At 38.7% G+C, this 7,345-nt stretch overlaps 1 pseudogene across 1 annotated transcript; it reads right to left on the bottom strand.

Moving 5' to 3' along the window:
- Nucleotides 1-240: 240 nt before the first annotated feature.
- LOC112615037 lies at nucleotides 241-6,760 on the bottom strand (annotated as a pseudogene). The gene is made up of 4 exons (XR_003117263.1): nucleotides 6,528-6,760; nucleotides 5,348-5,481; nucleotides 2,964-3,090; nucleotides 241-351 (listed from the first exon to the last, which is right to left on the bottom strand). The product of XR_003117263.1 is annotated as an uncharacterized LOC112615037 (transcript).
- Nucleotides 6,761-7,345: the final 585 nt, after the last annotated feature.

The following is a 7,345-nucleotide window of genomic DNA, read 5'->3' as shown; positions in this document are numbered from 1 at the left end:
ACACTGGAAGCTGGAGGCTGGAGCTGTTCCTATTCGGCCCTTTTCACATTCACTCTTTTATTTTTGTAGAGAGTGTTGCTCTGTTGCCCCATGTGGTCTCAAACTCCTGAGCTCAAGCAATCCTCCTGCCTCAGCATCCCAAAGTGCTGGGATTACAGGCATGGGAAACTGCATCCAGCCACGATTTTCAATATTATCAAATACCTGGGAAGGAAGTGAACAAAAGATGAGGAAGAATTCTTTGGTGAAAGCTGCAAAACTTTATTGAGATAGTTTAAGTCAAATATCTAATATAAAACCAGTTTACATTGTTTTGACTTGTCTTCATTTAAGCTTGTGGTTGCCCTTCACCTATAATAGAAACATAATGGGTGGAAACATTACTAGCAGAACTGTGTACAGGTGACATTAAGGATATGGAAAAGACACCAAAGTTTTAGTTTTCTACAATGGGCAAAAACCAGAAGCCTAAGAGTCACCCTTTTACTTACATTCAGGTAGACCTCTGTAGAGACTTGGACAATAGCCATCCAAGCAGATGCATTAAAGATATTTTTCAAACACACCCTGCTTTCTAGTGCTACAAGGAAAGCAAGACAGTCTGAGGTCCAAACACATTAAATGAAGTGAACCCACTAAAGAGGGGTTTAAAGTAGAAAGCAAACATTGTGATATTTTATTCAAAATACCAGCACCACACAAAAATCCTAAGAAACAAAAAAAGAATTTATGAAAAATATATAATTTTTGGCAAACACTCTTAATGTTCTGGCTTGAATCTGTGGTCTGGATGCCAAATGGGCTCCTGGAAATGGTCTGAATACTATCTTGAAAGAAAATGGTTAATGTCACCTTAGGAACTGCATAAGTGAAGTGAATAGAAAGGCCAGCATTGCATTTGTTTTTACTCTGTTGTGCAGAAGGGCAAAAACATTTATTTGGACCCGTTTACCCTTCTGTGGTTTTTAAGGTACAGTAACCATTTGTACCCAGTTTTCTCCTACCATGATGTCAACATGAATCATGCCTCTTTTTACACTTGAAAGTATTCCCATTAGTATAATTAAGTATATGGTCGCATTACTCTTAAGCTATCACTATCAGTTTTGTCATCAGTATGTGATAGCATTATTAACCATGTCACACATGAAAAAATGGAGGGATACAGAAATGGAAAACAAGAGTAGGGCAGCTGAAAAAGTCAAAATTTCTTTCTAAAAGTAAATGTTTTTGAGGCACAACTAGAAAATGTCAGTCTCTTCCACAGGCTTTGTGATGCTTACTCAGTTGTTACAGAAATATAATAAATAATGTATGCCTTCCTAGCTTATGAACCATTTCATACATACTCTGAAAATATTAGCGTTCAAGATTGTATTCACTTTCAATAATGCCCTATATTAAATCACTCTGTCTTGTTCATATTCCATGCCATGCTTTTTCCATTTTCTTCAAGATTGTGTAAACTACTGAATACCCTATTCATAGCTAATTTTCAAAACACCAATCTTTTAAATTTATGACATTTGAATTACTTTTCCTTTTACTAATGATTGGTACCTGTCTTTTATTCACTACCTCTTTCTTTTTCCTTTAAGTTTATTCTGAGCCTCTTTTATTGTTATTTCATAGTATTCTTTTATTTTATCCTGTAATGTGCTATATATTTTAATAAGAAGTGCATTTAAAGCTATGATCTCCCTTAGAATACAACTCAGGCTTGTTCAATAGGCTCCTGGAAATCATCTGAGAACTATCATTTAATGTAAATAGTCTAATGGAAAGGTCTAGCAGAGTAGAGTAAAAGCATTTAGGTAATTTCTCCCTTAAACACGGGGTGTTTCCTTTAACTTCAAGAGGTATTGTAATTAATAGTCACCAATTTGGAAAATATGTGTAAAACAGACTTACGTCAACTACTCAGGAATTAGCACACTGCTGTTGTTGAACTTTAAATCCTATCATCTAATGTCTCAAGGCAGAAACCTGTAATATGTAACCTATGCTATGGTTAGAGGTGACTCCACTATATGAGTCTTCAACCTAATTAAGCGAAGTAGCTCATGAAGACTGACAGGAGGGGAGGGAGCATGCTTAGCAGAAGCATCTTACACCCACCTTGAGCATCACTGACCTACATACATTCTCCCTACTACACTGGCCACAGAAACCTGATGATCTCTTGTCATTTTATCATTAGGTCATTCAAGGCTTCACTGCGGGAAGGCCTTAAAATGCAATTATTCTTTAAGAGCCAAAGAATTCAGAATTTGACAAAATCCAAGAACACTTATACAGGGCTCCATACAGGAAAACAAACATCAAGGAGAGTGCCTACTCATTTTCTTAGGAACCATGAAATCTCAACTCAGACATTATGATTGGACTGAAGTTGATTGTTATGATCAGCAAATCATGAAAATCAGAGTATCTTGGTCTTCTATCCAACAGAACCAGAGCATGTGGAAATCACAATGAAATGGATTTTAATCTATCTGATTTGTATTCACTCTTTTCAGTAAGAGCAAGGATGGGTGTGGAATTTATACGATTCATCCAGAGTCTCACAAATTATGGTAGAGTTGGTACATGGCTCAGCATATTATGGTTGAGCTGCTTCAGGACTCAGCATATTTCACACAAACTAGTATTACAAATGAATTATGTATTTGTTAAAAGCAGAAATTAGAAAAGAATCTAAAAATTGTTAGCTGTTGGTTATACACAAAACTAAGAAAATGTTGCTATATTTGATGATTCAGTATGGCTTTGACCCAGTTTGTTTCTGTATCTGATAGTGTTTAAGTCTTGCAATCTGGCATTTGGGTCTGAACCACGTTTCAAAGAAAGTTTGCATTTCAACTGTGTTTTTAAAAAGCAGTAATGTTATCCCTCTATTATCAAAACTATAGTATTGTGTAAATGAGAAAGCACATAACTTTGCATCTTGATGGATAACATACCTGTTTCTGGCATTTTACAATGTTCTACTTTTGGTATAATCTTCGCCTTGACACCAGAACCCAAATCCAGATTTATCCTCAGTATTTGACTGATGCAGCTCTTGCAGATCACCTTCCATGTAATGCACTTCAAAATACAAGGATTATCGATTTAAGCATTTTGACATGAAATATAAATAAGAAAATGATAATATTCTTTTCCTTAGCATTATGAAATAAAGCCTGAGCCAGGAGTGATGGCTCATGCCTGTAATCTCAGCACTTTGGGAGGGTGAGTTCACTTGAACCCAAGAGCTAGAGAAAGCAGTGAGCCGAGATCGTGCCACAGCAATCCAGGCTGGGTGACAGATGAGAAAAGAAAGAAAGTAAAGAAAGAAAGAGAGAGAGAGAGAGGGGAAGAAAGAAAGAAAGAAAGAAAAAGAAAGAAAGAAAGAAAGAAAGAAAGAAAGAAAGAAAGAAAGAAAGAAAGAAAGAAAGAAAGAAAGAAAGAAAGAAAGACGGAAGGAAGGAAGGAAGGAAGGAAGGAAGGAAGGAAGGAAGGAAGGAAGGAAGGAAGGAAGGAAGGAAAAACTCTGTCAGCGTAGTAATGAAGGTTGGGCAAAGATGTTACACCTTTGTTTTCCTGTTTTATTATTTTATTTTATTTCATTGTTTTTTGAGTCAGAGTCTCCCTCTATCTTGTAGGCTGGACTTGATTGCCACAGCACAATCAAGGCCTACTGTGAGCCCAACCTCTCAGGCTCGACAAAACCTCGTGTCTCAGCCTCCGGAGTAGCTGAGCATACAGGTGTACCCCACTGCCAAGGATAATTTCTGTTTGTTTGTTTGTTTGTTTGTTTGTTTGTTTGTTTTGTTTGAGACAGGATTTCTCAATATTGTCCAGGCTGGTCTTCAACTCCTGGGATCAAGGGATTTGCCCAACTCAGCCTCCCAAAATTTTGCGATTACAGTCATAAGCAACCGCTCCTGGCCCAATGTCTTATTTTAAATTACAATCTAAGAATAAATCACACTACACAAAAATTTCGGATACTTTACCATTGTGTATTATGAACAGCGAGTATGAACTATCTGTGAAATCTGAAGTTAGCTGCATTAATACCACTTTAATCATAATTGAAATGTAATTATCTGAAGAATTAAATCAATGTATTGGCGGGCCTCTGACAAATCCTACAGTTGTGACACCCATCCCTTGTTGAAATAACTTGGAAATTGTTTGGGTCATTAATTAACGTTATGCTATGCTTAGGTCCAAAAACCCTATATGTAACTTTACATAAAGGAATCCGATTTAGAATAATGTACCATAAATAACAGAGAAATCATTGTCTTGCATTGAGAGTACAGAAAGTTGAGTGCAAAGAAATTAATGGGCATTGTTGACAGTCATATCTAGAAACATCTTTACAGTAAATTGCTGGAATAATCAATGGCCCAAATTCTGTCAATGTTTCACTTGAAAATGTTATCTGTTAAGGATATGTTTTCTGCTTCAGGATAATCTTATCTTACTTTGAGTTTTCTAATTATGAAAGTATTTAAACAACTAGTAAAACCTCCTTAAAATCATACTAATATAGCTCCCTGTATGCCAGTGTCCTGAATTATCCAACTTTTATCCAACATACTGTCAAAAAGACCGATCAAAGGAAAGAGTGGCTATCATTCATTGAGCTCTTTTCTGGAGTTAATATCCTGCTTCACTGAACTGTTTTGTCCTGAGCCAATACTGAAGTACCTTACAGTACAGACACAATCGAGTGTTATGCATCTTAGGCAAACTGTTCACTTTTTATTATTACAACACGGATTGTAGGAAGAACACAAACCTTTGAACAAAATATGAATTCCTTCTCCATGAGTCAAGTGTTCTTTGTCTGAGTGTCTGAGTGTCTAAGTGTTCGATGTCTGAGCCTCGGTTTTCTCATTTATACAATGGGGCTAACATCCCTTTGCAAATGAGCCTTATCCACAGTGTTATAAAGTAGGGTGACTTGGCACTCTACATGTTATTAACGGTGCTTACAACACTGTGGACACCATGGCCGAGAAGATCATACAGCAACATTCTAAGAAGATCAAATTAAACTAGTGAAATAATGTACATTTTTATACACCAAATTAAATGGCTTCAAGTGATTTAGTAAGGACTGTATTTTCAAGCTACAAAATCCATCTCGAAGAATAAGAGAAGACTCCTTATATCCAGGGACAGCATGAAGCTGCAAACTATACTCTCCCCTTTCCTGCCAACTTTGAGCAAATGTTTGATATCTATTCCTAACGTTTTCTTTCCTCCTGCTACTCCTCATGGCATAAGCCATGAGCACACATAGACCTTCTCCCACCCTATAGACATGCTTTCTTTCCCTTCCCAGCACCTGGGATCTCAGCTGTATCCTGATCTCATTCTGCCTCCTGAATAGGTGTAGGATCCCGACTTTCAGCTGGTGGTTCCTCTTGTTGGGGCTCTCCATTACTGGGCTCCTGGGATTGGCTGTGTGTGTGTGTGTGCAGATAAAAAGTTTTGTTATTAATACATGTCAATAATATAAATATACAGAATACATGGACATTTCTTATCACAAGTATGTCTAGAGACATTTCTCCAACACTACCCTGTATACCTATACTTCATAACCTTATTCTTTCTTCAGAGATGTTAGTCAAAGACTGATATCCTCAAGGGCTTTGGTAGCCGTTTAATCTATGTTAGGATGAATGTGTGTAATCTGTTCTGAATAAGCATGAGGAGGAAATTATGGACAAAATCTGGGAATACATGATCATCCATCCACACAAAACTCAAATATAATCCTCTGGACTAACCTTCCCTTCATGGGATGCCATGATCATATTTTATCAGCATGGGAGACCCTTATGAGTGTACCTATACTGGTCCAACAACACTATCAGAAAAATAACTTTCTGCTAAGAGAAAACATTGAATGTTAAGACATTCACAAGCAGACAAGCAGTCTCAATGAGCTGAGGTGGTTGTGAACTTCTTCTTGATATAGGCCTATACATTGATCTTCCTCATCAACACATATTTCACTCTACAAGCAGAATACTGTGATTGGGAAAATGCACTTGACAGGACAACTAGATTTGACCACTTTAATGGTCAAATGTTAATTTGGTCATTTTTTTTTTTAATTTAGAAATACTATGAAAGTTCCGGGACACTTATAAGTGTGTGTGACTTTTGAATTGAATGCTTGCAAAGCCCCTTAAGTAGGTCAAGCTAGTTGTGCAATGTCTTAAGGCTCCTGGCAAAAGACACAGGGTATTTCCCATGAGGTTGGTTTCACAACTGGACACTCCATCAGGGAGACAAATAGGAAAATACAGACGAAAATTTAAAACTCCAATAAGCTTGGATTTTGTCACACCCTCATTTGCTAGGCCCATTTTCCCCATAAAATCATGTTTTAGTAACTCAGAGCGCTGCCCATTTGAATCTCCACAGTGAAGTTGAGAAGTTGTCACACAGTGCTGGGCGCTCCTCGCAGGACACCTATGCCAGACACTTTACAGACCTCGGGGCTGCTGTAACCAGCCCGCAGCGTTCCCCACCTCCAGGCCACTTCCATACTGCTCAGGCCGGTACCCTCTGGGGAGTCCAGAATCTGTCTTCTTTCAGGGTTCCAGGTGCTTCTGGGACTCGGGTACCCCCCAACGTCACCCCAGCATCGTCCCAGCTTCACCTGAGCCCTTCCACTCCTCTGCCTTCCTTTCTCCCTAGTTGTGGCCCCAAGAAGACAATAAGGTCCATGGCCGTGGTGCTACATGAGAAGGACGATGACTTCGATGCCCTTCTCCCTCTGAGGCACTGACCACACTGCCTGACCCTCTGGAAGACCGCTGGCTCCTCCTCACTCTCACTCATACTTCATCTCCCAGTTGGATCAGCCTGTGGACCTATCCACTGCGTCTCAGTAGGGGAGAAAAAAATCCAGACTTCAGGGAGCTGAGTTGCAAGCTCACAGCTGTGCACCTTTCACCATGTGAGCTAATGGGTTGTATTTAGATCTCAAGCCATAGTCAGCTAGCGCCTGGATTATCTTTTACTTCAAATATTTGAATGCTGTATTTTTGTACCAGTAGTCAAAATAGTAACAAAGCAGAGGACTACCATCAGGTAAGATTTAGAAAGCCTCAGGATAAAGTCACTTTAGCCCTGAAAATGAGAAAAAGCCTAATAATCTATACTTTATCTTTTGTTTTGTACTTAGAGAGACCTGAGGTAACAAGGCAGCCATGGGAACTGATACAGAAGGGTGACTAGTCCCTCCGAGAAGAGATGAGACAGAGAAACTGCATCACCTCGGACAGAACATGTGTGGAAGACATGACAGTCATAAGAGGGGGTAAGA

The sequence above is a fragment of the Theropithecus gelada genome, chromosome X (assembly GCF_003255815.1).
Source record: "Theropithecus gelada isolate Dixy chromosome X, Tgel_1.0, whole genome shotgun sequence".
Classification (NCBI taxonomy): domain Eukaryota; kingdom Metazoa; phylum Chordata; class Mammalia; order Primates; family Cercopithecidae; genus Theropithecus; species Theropithecus gelada.
Note: the sequence above shows the minus strand (reverse complement) of the source record. Positions and strands in the feature narration are given on the sequence as shown.